Here is a 15,448-nt window from a genome sequence, read left to right as displayed (position 1 = left end):
ACATGAAGTAGCATTTAGAATCGGAGTGTTTTGTTAAAACTAAAAGTTAAACGCTCGTGCTGCCAAACGAAACTTTTTGTTTAAACTAGACTGTTTTATCAAAAGTTAAAAAAAACTAGAATCTCTCAAACGCTTCCAAAAGCTCCATGCCAAACACGACCTATAAATGTTACGATGCAATCATTAGTTAAATACCCATTTCGTAGAACGTCTAATACACGACTCTAGTTACTAATATCATAGATTTTGTCCCAGAACAACTTAACGGGAGAACTACCTTATATGAAAGCATCAATTCACCACTATTTCGGGGACTATAGAGGTGATGAAGTTCTTAGAAGAAAACTTACAGGCCATTAATGCACATACATCTTTGAAAGAATCAAATATTTGTTAATCTTTGAATACTTTTCTTCATCTGTGTAGATGACCAACCTGCGATGTTGTGTTGTCTCGTTGTTTCTCTATACAACCATAAAACCTAAATTTTAGTTTAGATTTTATTCGCCCATGTCTCCTTTCTTTAACAAAGATTCACCAATGATTTCTTGGGCATCCTTATTTTTCCCCTAAAAAGATATATGCATATATTGAAGTAATTGATGATAACGATGTTCAAACTTACTTGGATTTTCCAAGCTTCCCAAGTTGGAATGCAAGCTCAGCAATTGTAGGTCGTTCTTCCCGAGTTTTATGCAAGCATTGATATGCAATAGCTGAGAACTTGCTTATTGTTCTTGGGTTAATTTCTATCTTTGTTCTATGATCAATAATCTTTATCAAGCTCACCAGTTTTGTATCACGTTCGAGCCCAATGATGGAGGAATAATCTCCGTTCATCATGGTAACTAAAAAAATACATGCTAGCCTTCCACACAAAACATCAAACAAAACCACTCCAAATGAATAAACGTCCAACTCTTTTGTTATAAAACCCTGTTTTTCATACTGTGGGTCACAATAACCATGTGTGCCAACAATGTTGGTGATTACAATGGTGTTATGTTGATTTGCTAAGCCTATCCTCGCCAACCCAAAATCCAAAAGTTTTGCATTCCAATTCTCATCCAACAAAACATTTGCGCTTTTTACATCGTGATGTATTATTCTGTGTTTTTCGGCCATGTGGTTATGAAGATAATCCAATGCAAATGCAACACCAATACATATTTTGAGGAGTTGTGGCCATGATAGTCCACCCGACACTGTACTGCCACATAAATATGTATCAAGGCTTCCATGGCTTGCCTATTCATAAACAAGGATCATTTCCTCGTTATCATCACAAAACCCTATAAGTGTTATAATGTTTTTGTGTTTATACTCTGAGAGCATTGTAACCTCTGTGTGGAACTCCTTGTTACCTTGAATTAAAGCCACTGACATCTAGCCTCTTCACAGCAACTAGTTGGTTTATATGATCTGCCGAGGTGAGGATTCCCTTATAGACCCTTCCGTAACCACCCTTTGCGATGAAATTTTTTTGGTTGAAATCTTGGGTACAATCTTTTATTACATGGAGGGGCATTTTGAGGTGGTTTGGCTGTTTCATTGGAACATAATGTAGTACAATTGATTAATATTCAACTCTTGATATGAATTCCTAGATTTTTCAAAGAAAATGGACTTGATGGGATAAAAATTGAAAGTATAGTTGTAATTTAATAGAATTTTTAAATTACAACTCTTTAATAAGTAAAAAAAAATGAAAGTGCATTGTTGTAATAGAAGAAAATACAAAAGGAAAACGATACTACAAAATTAAATAATTTCTTGCATTTAGTCATTTATTGATTTGTGAAATAATAAAAATAACATTTGTATGATGTCAGGAAAGTGAATCTTACTTTTAGGTCAGCCAGCAAGTTTAAATACTTTTATACTTGGTGGTGGGCATTTTACTCACACCCTCACTTGGTGAAAATATAAACTTGGTTATATACAACAATACGTATAGGTCAATTCTCTATCGGTGACGGATTCAGATCAAAGTAAATGGGTATCCCCGAAAAATAAAGGGGTATTCCTACAAAAAAAAACAGTAATACACAATAAGAAAAAAAATTCCGGAAAAAAGTACACTATTAATTTTTTTTTTTGAGGGGTATCCAGGGCTAGCCCTGGAAATATACTAGATCCGCCTATGTTCTCTACACAAAATTATTTGCTTTGTGGTATGCCTATTTTTACTTAGTGACAAAGACTAGAATTTTATCTATAAATGTTCATCCAGGGTGGGAATGTCCCAAATAGTGAAAGAGATTGTGTCAAATAAGATTATTGACCTGATTGCTGCGTGGCATAGCAGAGTCTTTGTTGAGCTTGGGGAGTCTAGTTTTGAGGTTGGGGAGCTTAACCTTAACCTTGGGGCGCTCATAGTCCTCTTTGTAAACAAAATTCACTTGCTTCAAATGAAACTTTTCATCATCACGGGCGCGCTGCAGTGTCGACTGACCCATTTGAAATTTATAATTATGGATCCCTAAAAAAACCATAAATAATCAATAATGATTCCTGAAACAATAGTATATATATATACTATTGTTTCAGATGGGAGGAAAATTACGGAAAAAGTAATAAGCTGAAGAAATTATTAATACGATGAAGGCAATTTAGACTAAAAATGTAGTCAGTAAAACACGAAGTTTCAGCGTGTGAATTTTTAAATATATGTTAAGAATAAAAAGAACGCACTTGTTTTTGTAGTAATGAAATCCAAATAAACTGGGGTTGGAAAGGATGAATGACCAATCAATTTCCTATTTATCCGGGTGAACTAATGATATTGGGAGGAAGAAATAGCTTTCAGTTCATCTCCATCTACGAGAAAATACAGAGTAATATATGCTTTGTTTCAATGAGGAAGGCACCTGATACTTGCTAATTGATTGGTTTGCTGGATATCCCACTCTCAACGGCTCAAATATTTATTCATTCAATAATAATTCAGTACTAAGTGATGAGTATCTGGTTCCTTATGTATAATTTAATAAAAAAAGTTAGATACCATATATACTTATCTATGATTTTTAACCAAATTGAAAAATACAAATTTTATAGCTGAAATTCTTTTTAATATCAAGTGGTTGAATCGTGACATTTTAAACAACTTTTTCTCATGTCCTTTTATATTAACACACCCAAATCAAAAACCAAAAGCAAGATAACAATTAAATTAATATAAATATAAAAGCGAAAATCTATAAGATACTTAAACTAAATAAGTAAATTAAAATTACACAATTACCAATATCACTAGTAGAGAAAGCATTTAATAATGCGATGGAAATGATTAATTAGTGCGGTTATCGAACCGCATAAAAAAAACAAAAACAACCCCATTTAATGATGCAGTTATAAAATCGCATCAAAAAATGATGAAACCGCTCCAAAAAACAAAAAGGGTTCTACCATTTTATTTCCTATAAAAAAAAATGAACGCACCTTTAAATCATAGAATGAAACAACCATTAAATGCAATACTGGTTTTGAGTTAAATGTACCAATAAATGCAACTTAATGTTATAATCTCAAAATATTGACTTCTCGGGCTGTGTTAAGAAATCAGCAAGTTGATACTCATCAAACAAATCTTTCATATTCTGATTCTATTTCCTAATATACCGTCACCAAAATAACATAAAATATCCACTAAAAAGTTTACAATTGAAGAGTGATGGAAGTAAAATACATTGTCCTTCTAGATTTACTAGGACTCGGCAATACTATCATACGTACTATGCACGAAAGCCATTCTCTACTAGCTTCCTCAACTTTATCGGTCCAACCACCGGAATTGTCAACAAATATGGGTATGACAGGATTGGGTCGTTGTGATCCTCTTTCCAAAAAGGTCAAAAAAACCATTTGAAATTCAATTAATTCTTTGATATGAAAACACAACCAAACCCAACCAAAATGAAAATGATAAAGAAAAGAAAGCCATGCATTAACTTGATATTGATTTCACTTTCAATCTGCAGATTTCTTCCTGTAATGAGTATACAGATTTAAGTGTTTGAAAAAAAAGTGTTTAAAACATACAAAGTACATATAGTCTTAGCATTACAGAGAATGTTATGTTATTAGAAGCATCCAATAGTTGGACACAGTTTCTAGAATCTTTTAGGAGTGAAAACATCATGACAATATCTTAAACTTTCCACCTCTGTTAAGCAAATATTTGAGTTATGAACAAACACTATGATTATGAAGATATTATACACACATTAATAAAATAAACTTTAGTATAAAAAATCTGTTTACGTTATATACAACAGGAGTAAAATCTCACCCTAGCAATGTGAATTATAGAATTCCCCTTTCCTTGAGTAAAAATAACAAAGCTTCAGTTGGTATTTGTAGAAACTAATCCAAAAGTCAAAATTAGATAAAATAAATAACAAACCTTCCTCAACTCTGTCGATTTTTGGTGTTCCCTATCTCGATGATCACTCCAAACCATGAATTTCTTCAAAAAGTAAAACAAAATTGAAATTAATACAAACAGGTGGAAGAGACGAATAGAGAAAAAAAAAAGTTGAAGCTGATACAGAAAAAAGGCGTTCAAGTGGTCTTCAATGAAGTGGGTGAAGATGCATCTGATGAAAGGATTGAAGGTGTCGCTGGATATCAAACCCATCAAACAAACTATTTAAGAATGGAAACAATAAGCAATATACTAACAATAAGAAAAATCAAAGCTAGGGCTTGCAGATTTTGTACCGGAATACAAGGAGGAAGTCGCCGGTTGCAGCAGAAGGCCGCTGGTATCTGTTGTGTCTTCGTTGTCTGCCTTTGGGTGAGAGATGAGATAACGAAATAATATAAGGGAAAGGAATCACGCGGAGGAATGAAAAAATCGAATGGGAAAGCCATCGCCCGAGAACGAAATGTAAGGAGGGAACTGAGGTGGCGTTTGGAAATGAAAAAATTGAATGTTTAATGATGCGATTATGATATAAACGCACCAACAAATGCAATTATTAATACAATGGACCACGGTGAGTGGAAACTGTCGTCCAAATGGTAGCCGTCAAAACTCAGGGGGTGTTTAGATAGGGATAGAAAATAAGTTGTTTATTACTTATTCCACCGCAATAAATAAATTTAACTGTTTGGATAAGAATCTTTAAAAATCAGCTTATTGCGGTAGGAATAAAACAAATAAGTTGATTTTAATAAGCAATGGGGAATGCTTATTGCGTATTGCTCATTTTACTCATATAAATTGTTTTGTTTGTCAAACACTTAAAATGTTTATTGTTTATTGCTTAGATGTCTAGATGTTTTAAAAAGTTATATCATATATCAAAATTCAAATCCAAAAATTTCATTTTTAATTAATTAACTCATAAAATATTCACTAGAAAATATTGTATAAACACGTAATCTCATAAAATCAAGTATCATGTTTGAAACCCACAACATAAACAACATCATATCAGAGTACAATCCAAGAAAACACCGTGCGGAAAATCAGATGTGCGTGTGATGCCATGCTACGCCGCCGGCTCTTTCCCCTTAGACGAAGAGGTACCTGAAACCAAAAACTGAAACCGTAAGCACAAAGCTTACTGAGTTCCCCCATCATACCACATACCATACAATACCATCAGTATCTTTCAACTGGTAATCATCATCGATATCTTTCAACCGGTAACTGGGGATTATTCCACCCCTTACCACTAGCATACAATAACAATATATAAGCATACAGTCAGGCCTATCCGGGTACTGACCTACCCCTTGGTCCTAAGGACCACTATCAGGGAAACTATCATGCACGTAACATATCATACAGATATAACTCATAACCAAACACATACCAAACCAAGATAATTATCACAAAGACAATCATCTCCTAAATACTGACCTACCCCGACATTGTGGCCTTCGTGCCGCGCCACCACCTCTTTGATATAGATTTCGGCCAATTTCTCGGCCGAAATGCTCTCCTGAATCAGGATAAAGTGGGCGCCCTTGGTCAATCGATCGACGATGACCCAGATCGAATCTACTCCTTGCACAGTTCTGGGAAGCTTGGTGATAAAATCCATCGTGATGTCTTCCCATTTCCACAACAAAATATCCAACGACTGCATCTTGTCGTATGGTCTCTGATGCTCGGCCTTGACCTTCCTATAGGTCAAACACCGCTCCACGTACCATACCACATCCCGCTTTATGCAGGGCCACCAATAGTCCTGGCGAAGATCCCTATACATCTTCGTCGCCCCGGATGAATGGAGAACCGGGATTTGTGCGCCTCCTCCATCAGGACCTGGCGCACGCCTCCATGATAAGGGACCCACACCCTACGGTGAAGAGTCAACAACCCTCGGCTATCATCGTCGAAGGAGGAAACCTGCCCCACAATCCGCTCACTCTTCCGATGTTCCTGCTTCATAGCCTCTTGCTGAGCCTCCCGGATTCGCTCCAGAAGCGGAGTTACCACTGTCATCCTCAGACAAATATCCCTGATCGGCGCTGCCTTGCGACTAAGCGCATCGGCCACGACATTGGCCTTCCCTGGATGGTAGAGGATCTCACAATCATAATCCTTTACCACATCAAGCCACCAACGCTGCCTCATATTCAGATTTGGCTGATCCATGAGATACCTCAAACTCTTGTGGTCCATGTAAATCGTATAACGAACCCCATAGAGGTAATGTCTCAAAATCTTGAGGGTGAATACAACAGCCCCCAACTCCAAATCATGCATCGGGTAGTTCGCCTCGTGAGGCTTCAGCTGCCTCAACACGGTCTGCTGCTCAGGCCCTCAACAATACACCACTGACTTCTTAGTCAGTCGGGTAAGCGGAACTGCTATCTTGGAGAAGTCCTGAATGAATCTCCGATAGTAGCCTGCCAATCCTAGAAAGCTCCGAATCTCAGATGGAGACCTCAAAACCTCCCAACTCATCACGGTCTCCATTTTGGCCGGATCTACCGAAATCCCGTTTTGGTAGACAAGGTGCCCAAGAAACTACACCTCGCGCAACCGGAACTCACACTTGGAGAACTTAGCATACAAGTTCTCCCTCCTCAAAGTCTCCAGAACCTCCCGCAGATGCTCCTCATGTTGCTCTCGCGTCTTGGAGTAAACCAATATATCATCAATAAATACTATCACAGACCTGTCTAACATCGGTTTACACATGCGGTTCATGAAGTCCATGAACACAGCAGGAGCATTGGTGAGCCCGAAAGGCATCACCACAAACTCCTAGTGGCCATAACGCGTCCGAAACGCAGTCTTCTGCACATCCTCCTCTCTGACCCTCATCTGATGATACCTTGAACGCAAATCAATCTTGGAGAACCAAGATACTCCTTGTAGCTGGTCAAAGAGGTCATCAATCCTTGGGAGTGGGTAGTGGTTCTTCATCGTTACCTTATTCAGCTCCCGATAATCTATACACATCCGATGCGACCCGTTCTTCTTCTTCACAAACAGAATTGGGGCTCCCCAGGGTGAACTTCTCGGTCTAATGAAACCCTTGTCTAACAGCCCTTGCAGCTGTGTAGACAACTCCTGCATCTCAGGAGGAGCCAACCGATACGGTTCCTTGGCTATCAGAGTCGCACCAAGGACAAGGTCGATCCTGAACTCCACCTATCGCTCCGGAGGTATCCCAGGCAACTCCTCGGGGAATACATCCGCGAACTCTCGTACTACGGGCACATCGCCCACCGTTGCCCTACCTGTTTCCCGGGTATCCATAACATACGCAACATAACCTGCGCAACCCTGCTGCATGTAACGTCTAGCTCTTGCTGCCGAACATAGAGCTGGTCCTCGCTGTGGCCTCTCACCCTGAATCACCAGCTCTCCCCCACTTGGGGTCCTAATTCGCACGAACTGCTGCACGTAGTCAATCATAGCCCTACTGGGGCTTAGCCAATCCATACCAATAATAACCTTGTTCCCTCACAAAGGTATAGGAACCAGATCCACCAGGTAGCGCTCCTCGAATAATCTCAGCAAACAATCTCGGAATACCGTTGATGCTCGCACCGATCGGTCGTCTGCAATCTCTACCTCTAGAGGGCAATCCAACATGCCCAAAGACTCGGAAAATCTCTTGCTGATCGCAAGAGAAACAAACGATCGGGTAGCGCCCGAATCAAACAACACCTGAATTGGGATGCCGTTCACATGGAACGATCCCGTCACCACATCAGGTGCAGCGCGTGCCTCCTCGGCTGTCAGCTGAAATGCTCGGCTCCGCACCACTGGAGCCTCTGCCTTGACCTTCCGGCCATCTGTAACATGCGTCGTCGCTGAGACCGGCACCGCTGTTGTCAATCTCGGGCAATTGGCCCTTTTGTCGCCCCTCTGATTGCAATGGAAGCATATCAGGTCTGTCATCTATACCGTAGGGGCGGGGGCAGTACAATCCCTGCCAAAATGCCCCACATTGCCACACTTATAGCAGCCCGAACCTGGCCCAGTACGACAAGCTCCCTCGTGTGACCGATCGCATTTCCCAAAACGGTCCTGTCCTGCCTGGCCTTTTGGCCTACCATCAGATCCCTTGGGCTTCTTCCCTGAAGCCCCAGTCATCAGCCCCTCCACTGCCTTCCTTTCCTGGACGTGCTCCAGATCAATCTCCCTCTCCCTAGCCCTGACAATCATGGAATCCAAGGTAGGGCAAGCTGAAAAACTAGCATGCTCCCGAATATCATCTCGTAGCATGTTGTGGTAGCGGGTCCTCCTCATATCCTCATCTCCCGCATACTGGGGCACCAGCAATGCCCTCTCCCGAAACTTGGCGGTGATCTCTGCCACAATCTCCATAGTCTGCCTCATATCCAAGAACTCTCTGGCCAGCCACTGAAGCTCCACAGCTGGCGCAAACTCCGCCTTGAATCTGGTCACAAAGTCTGACCATGTCATAGCCTCAACAGCCGAGGCTCCTAATGAGTCACCAACATACTCCCACCAATCTCTAGCCCTGTCTCGCAAGCATCCTGCTGCATATCTCACCTTTGATCTCTCCGGGCAGAAGCTCGTCAGCTGCGCAGACTCAATGTCTGCGATCCATCTCTTAGCGGCAATGGGGTCTTTCGACCCATGGAAATCTGACGCACCACTCCCTCGAAAGTCCTTAAAGGACAGTGTGCGTGTACCCACCTGGCTAGACGCCATATCACTCCTGAATGCTCGGAGGCGATCCTCCATCAGCTCAATAATCCATTCCTTGATCGACCTGAAAATGATAGGGGTCGACTCAAGGATGCCTCTCGTGATCTCAGACGCGATGAACTCGCGCAGCCCGTCATCAACCTGCTCGGATGTCACACCCGAGCCTGATTCCGATCCTGATCTGGAACCTCCTGCTCCATGTCGTGTGGTCACCATGCTGAAAATACACGCATAAATGTTAGGATCATACCTATACTCGAGAGATCTAACACACTCTCCAAGGTTCCCGGTTTCATCTAGGCCCTCCTTGATTCGAGTACGGGTCCTCTGCTTTCAGTAGTACGGGCCCATACTACCTTCCACATCTACCTGTACTTTCCTCAAGGATTGCTTCGACTTCACGAAGTCCCTTTTACCAATACCCTTTCCACTGACCTCATCCTAGGCTTCCCTAGGGCACTCTCCGACCTACCTTCCGCCATCAGCTGCACTAGGAGCCCATACTACTTCCCCCTAAGTAACTTGCAGGTACTGTTACATATCCGCTCCTTAGTTAGTTGGAAATAGCCAGAACCCCCATAGCACAAAGCAAGTAGCATTCATGCATCGAGTAACCAAATCAGGCATAACCTATACAAGCCATCCTACTGCTGACTAAACAGTCCTAGCATACAGCTCATACAACAGGCATATAAGGCATCCTCCTAGATCCTTAGCCCTAACTAGCATGCAATTCATAGAATCATATATCAGGCACACAAGACATCCTCCTAGATCCTTAGTCCTATTCTAGCATGCAATTCTGAATCAAAGCCATATAGAATAACATAACAAGTATGGGTATCTTGGGGAAAACTTACTTGAGCCCGGCCGGTCGCATGCATCACACACCTTGTTTTTCTTAAAATCCTTCCGTTTCGATTTTTAGAAACCATTTTATTGTAAAATCTTTTAGCCCCTCAGTTTGAGTCCAAACACCCCCGAGGGTGTATCCGAATCCCTCAAACCAGCGCTCTGATACCAACTTGTAACATCCCAAAATTCAAGTCCAAAAATTTCATTTTTAATTAATTAACTCATAAAACATTCACTAGAAAATATTGTATAAACACGTCATCTCATAAAATCAAGTATCATGTTTGAAACCCACAACATAAACAATATCATATCAGAGTACAATCCCAGAAAACACCGTGCAGAAAATCAGATGTGTGTGATGCCATGCTACGCTGCCGGCTCTTTCCCCTTAGACGACGAGGTACCTGAAACCAAAAACTGAAACCGTAAGCACAAAGCTTACTGAGTTCCCCCATCATACCACATACCATACAATACTAACGTTATCTTTCAACCGGTAATCATCATCGGTATCTTTCAACCGGTAATCGTCATCGGTATCTTTCAACCGGTAATCATCATCGGTATCTTTCAACCGGTAACTGGGGACTATTCCACCCCTTACCACTAGCATACAATAACAATATATAAGCATACAGTCAGGCCTATCCGGGTACTGACCTACCCCTTGGTCCTAAGGACCACTATCAGGGAAACTATCATGCACGTAACATATCATACAGATATAACTCATAACCAAACACATACCAGACCAAGATAATTATCACAAAGACAATCATCTCCTAAATACTCCTCATTGGTGGGCCGACATTGTGGCCTTAGACCCACCCTACTGGAAGGTAACTCACCTCGTACAGGTAGCTGCTGATAATTAGTGTGGGAAACCTCCGTCCGCTGCTGCTCCGGAAATCCTGCGGCTATAAACCCCACAAACACTCGGTTAGAAACTGATTTCTATACTCTTAGGGTAAAATGACCATTTTACCCCCAACCAAGTCAAGGTCAAAGTCAAAGTCAAAGTCAACTTCCAGTTGACCCAACTCGCTGAGTTCCTCACTCTCTACTCGTCCTCATCCGCGACCCTACTCGTCGAGTTGGGTCGTCAACTCGACGAGCTCTTCTCTCATCCGAACGCCCCATGAAAACTCATCCGACTCGCCGAGTTGATGAAAAACTCGTAGAGTTGGCCTTCATCTGATGAACTAGATTTGTCCTCAACTTGTCGAGTTAATGAACAACTCGTCGAGTTCTAAGGAGATTTCCTTGGACTCGTCGAGTCCAAGAATGCACTCGCCGAGTCCAGTCTTGACCAATTCCATACAGTTGATCTAAACGAGATTTAACACACCAAAACCATAGATCTGGCCTCCTAATGTCCACTTCATACGTAAAGTTCCAAACTTGATGGACATGCATGGGGTTTTTAGCTCAAAAATCCACATAAAGTGTCCTACAATGTGCATGCGGCTTTCATGTCCCTAAAGTTGGCACCTTTATGCCATGAAACCCCTCTTAAGGCCCAAATCTAAAGTTAAAACCCACCCCACACTCACAATAACGAAATATGACTTAGCAATCCAAAGAAATCCCAAGTTAAAGATGAATAAACACATAGATGAGTCAAGACAGGGGCATTATACCTTGAAGTTGCTGAAAATGAAGTAAACTCCCTGGATCTACTGTCCCCAACTCAAGTTTCAAGCTCCTTTCTTCCTTCCAAGTTTTACTATCACACAAGAACACCAAAAATGGCCTCAACAAAGCACAAACGACTAGGGTTTCGATGAGAAGTGTTTGGGAGCATAAAGGGGGAATGGAGGCTGCATAAGGTTGTTTAAATAGGGTGCAAACCCCTGGATTAGGGTTTTAGTCCAGACAGCAGCTACTTGTCGAGTCCGGGACCCGACTCGGCGAGTCCATGACTTAAACTCCGCGCCTCATCCCACTTCTACTCGGCGAGTTGGTCCTTCAACTCGCCGAGTCCAAGACCAAAATTGCAAAATAAATAAAGATTTAATAACAGAATACGTACCAAGAACCAGGTGCTACAATATAAAGTTCCATCTAACACAAATATGAGAACTTTTGGTACGATAAAGTCAACTTTTAGTTTTTGCCCCTTTTTAACGATATTTACCGGTAGTTATAGTTTTTTCTAATGAACATATAACATAGTTTATGCTAGTTTTTCTTAGTTTTGCATCTCGAAACTATCATACCACAAATAAATGTTCTAAAAACTAGCAGTAACCATATTTTGATGCAAATAATGTTTTATATCCAACACAAAAATGAAACATGCAAATATTTGTGTAGATATTCCAAATATTTCTTGTATTCCCCCCTAAAACATGAAAAACTCGAAAATATGGGGTATGAACTCACCTTGAGTGGATTTTTTGGTAGTTTGAAGTGATGAAGTGAAGATTTCGGGCCTAGAATCTTGAATGGAGTTGATGAAGTTCCTTGGAGATGTTATTATCCTAATGGTTTAACACATGATAATGTGTGTAAATAGGATGAAATTGACATGAAAATGTTCTAAAACACTAGAGGATCACGAAAATACTTACCAAAAACCTTAGGACCAACTTAGAGATGATGATCTTGGAAGAACTTGAGTTTATTTTTGAGAGTTTTTTGAAAAATGAAGATGGTGGAGGTGAGGGATACCCTTCTCGGCCGAAGATAAAAAGGGAAGAGGATGGGATGTTGGCTTGGTTGTTTGAGGGATAAGAACATGGTTAGCATGGGTACTTGTTGGGTAAAAGGTGGCAAAGGTGGAACATCTTATCATAGGGTCAACTCCTATTCCTTTTCCCTCCAACTGAGGCCTCCTACACCCTACCGAGAATATGGGTTATTGGTCCAAAATCTTACCGAGATCGTGTGGGGTTTTCAGTCCAATGTCACCGAGATCCTAGGGTCCTTAGTCCCGATCGAGAACTTCTTAAACAAAGAGTTTTCGGTCCAAGTGGTAGCCTTCGCATGGTTTTCGGTTAAGAAGGTTCTCGGTCTAAGGAACGCCTCGGTCTTGGGGGTTCTCGGCCAAGAGAAGGTTCTTGGTCTTGAGTATGATTCTGGTTCTAGGCTTAAAACATTTTAAATGCAAATGAAATTTTCGAAATTTTTGGTCTATCTTATTGACCTTCAAGTGTTTATTATGAACATGATCTACAAGGTACACATACTTATATATGGATACATTTTTAAACCGTGCTCATTCCAAAAAAATTCAAGTTTTCACATCATCCCCCCATTAGAGGGAATTTTGTCCCGAAATTTGCATCTTGAATGAGTTCTTTCAATTAGAGGAAGTGTTTTCGGTATTTTTGTTTCATTCGACCTTCCCGCTCCCAAGTGAATTCGAGTCCTCGCTTGGCATTCCAGTAGACCTTTACTATTCTTATATAGCTTTGGTTCGTCCTTTTGACTTCCATGTCTATGATTTCAACAAGTTCCTCTATGAAGTGTAGACTCTCGTTTACCTTGATATTGGCACCTGATGTAGGTATCCAAGTCCTTACCAAAGTCTATCTGAGGATGATGAGTTGTGCTCATGTTGAGTTTGGTTCCCAAGGACTTCTACGGTGATTGCCATAATCGTGAGGTGAACCTACTATCCCATTCGAAGATGATGGATATTGGCACCCGATGTAGTCGCACGATTTCTTTAATGTGCGTCTTTGTTAACTTTTCCATCTTTTCTGTCTCTTTTATTGACAAGAAGTGTACGGATTTGGTTATCTTGTCTACGATCACCCAGAAGGTGTCAAGTCTACCCGTCGTCTTGGGCCACTTGGTTATGAAGTCCATGGTTATCCACTCCCACTTCCACTCGGGTATGTCTGGTTGCTGAAGTAAACTCTAGGGCGTTTGATATTCTACCATGACCTTGGCACAAGTCAGGCACATGACCTTGGCACAAGTCAGGCACTTGCCCACATAGGTAGCAATCTCTACTTTCATATTCGGCCACCAATAAAGTTTCTTGAGGTCCTGAACATCTTGTCTGAACCGGGATGAATGGAGTATTTGTTGGATTAATGTCTAAGTCCATAACTATAATTGGTAAAACTTGACCCGACCCGTCATGGTCCATTTGGGTTGCATGGCATCATGCACTTGGATAGACTAAAATGAGAGAAATAACACTTAAGGTTTATTAATATATTATAAGTTCTAATATATTAATAAGGTTATTTAATTATTATTGATCAAGAATTAATTTGGAATTAATTAAGTGATCAAAAGGAGACTAATTAAATATATGGGTTGATTGTGTAAATCATTCATTCTTATATATGTGGGCTTGTGATCCAAGATTCCTTATGTTGGACTAAGTCCATGGGGTGACCCATGGATACTCCATGGAGGTTAAAATCCATGGAGCATAAGGAATGGGTAAAGTCATGAGTTACATGGTGTAACCCTAATAGCCACCATATAAAAGAAACCCATGGCTCAAGAAATTGTGACTATGTGTGTATGAGGGCTAAACGATTTCATGGAGTGTTCAAGTTTCTCTCTAAGTTATTCCAAATGCTTATGGTGTTGTGTGAACCATTTGAGGTGTCACACTTGGGGCACTAGGCACTCAAGCTTCATAAAGACAAGCACCAACAAAAGGTATGTTATTCTAATTTGTGTTATTCAAAGTTTTGTAAGCTAGAATAGTACAGTACCTTGGAAAGTTGATATTTGCATGTATAATAGAGAAAACATAGATCCAAGGTATTTAGGGTTGCATGTACACTTAGGAGTGTTAGATTGCTCAAAACCCAACAGTGGTATCAGAGCCAAGGCTTGTTTTCTTGTTGTACTTGCTTAAACTGCTTAAAAATCGACTTTTGGTGCTGTCAGCCCAGCAGACTCGCCGAGTCCATGAAGGGACTCGACGAGTCCAAGGCAAAATGCATCCAACTCGCCGAGTTTGTTCGTGCACTCGACGAGTTGGACCCCCAGACAGCATATTTTCGAGTTTTGGTGCTGGAATTGGTCTAGAATCATTACCTTTGACTGTTTTGGGCTTATAAAACTTGTTTTGAATGTGGTAATGATTATGTTAAACCAATTTCAATGCTATAATAAAAATTTCAAGTTTATATGTGTTCATGTTATTCTTGAAAATTGTTGATTATGAATAATCATGCTTATGAGTTTTGTTAGATCATAGGAATTGTGTGCAAATAGTTTGCTGATATAATTCATGATCTTGTTGAAAATTGTATGGAGTTCATAACTTGTCCTCAAGTTATGAATTTTCAAGAATTTTATGTTTCCTTGATTTATGAGTTAGTTTAGATTGATAATGAAAAAATTATGTTTTAGTTGTTTTCAATCCATATTAGTCTAAAAGAAGTTCATAAAATATGTTTTTGTAACTTGTCTTCAAGTTATGTGAAAAGTCATATTTATGAATCTTAAAAACTCATA

At 40.4% G+C, this 15,448-nt stretch overlaps 1 long non-coding RNA gene across 9 annotated transcripts; it reads right to left on the bottom strand.

Moving 5' to 3' along the window:
- Window positions 1-907: 907 nt before the first annotated feature.
- Window positions 908-4,972, bottom strand: LOC111902436 (uncharacterized). 9 transcript variants are annotated; one of them, XR_006189497.2, is made up of 8 exons: window positions 4,726-4,969; window positions 4,554-4,625; window positions 4,409-4,471; window positions 4,295-4,326; window positions 2,695-3,991; window positions 2,286-2,482; window positions 1,848-2,026; window positions 908-1,543 (listed from the first exon to the last, which is right to left on the bottom strand). It is a non-coding gene; the product is annotated as an uncharacterized LOC111902436 (long non-coding RNA). The 9 variants fall into 9 exon arrangements; XR_006189494.2 differs by having other exon boundaries at window positions 908-1,248; window positions 1,365-1,543; window positions 2,695-4,471; window positions 4,726-4,970; XR_006189495.2 differs by having other exon boundaries at window positions 4,295-4,471; window positions 4,726-4,970.
- Window positions 4,973-15,448: the final 10,476 nt, after the last annotated feature.

Source organism: Lactuca sativa, chromosome 3 (assembly GCF_002870075.4).
Source record: "Lactuca sativa cultivar Salinas chromosome 3, Lsat_Salinas_v11, whole genome shotgun sequence".
Classification (NCBI taxonomy): Eukaryota; Viridiplantae; Streptophyta; class Magnoliopsida; order Asterales; family Asteraceae; genus Lactuca; species Lactuca sativa.
This window is presented reverse-complemented; position numbering and strand designations above follow the sequence as displayed.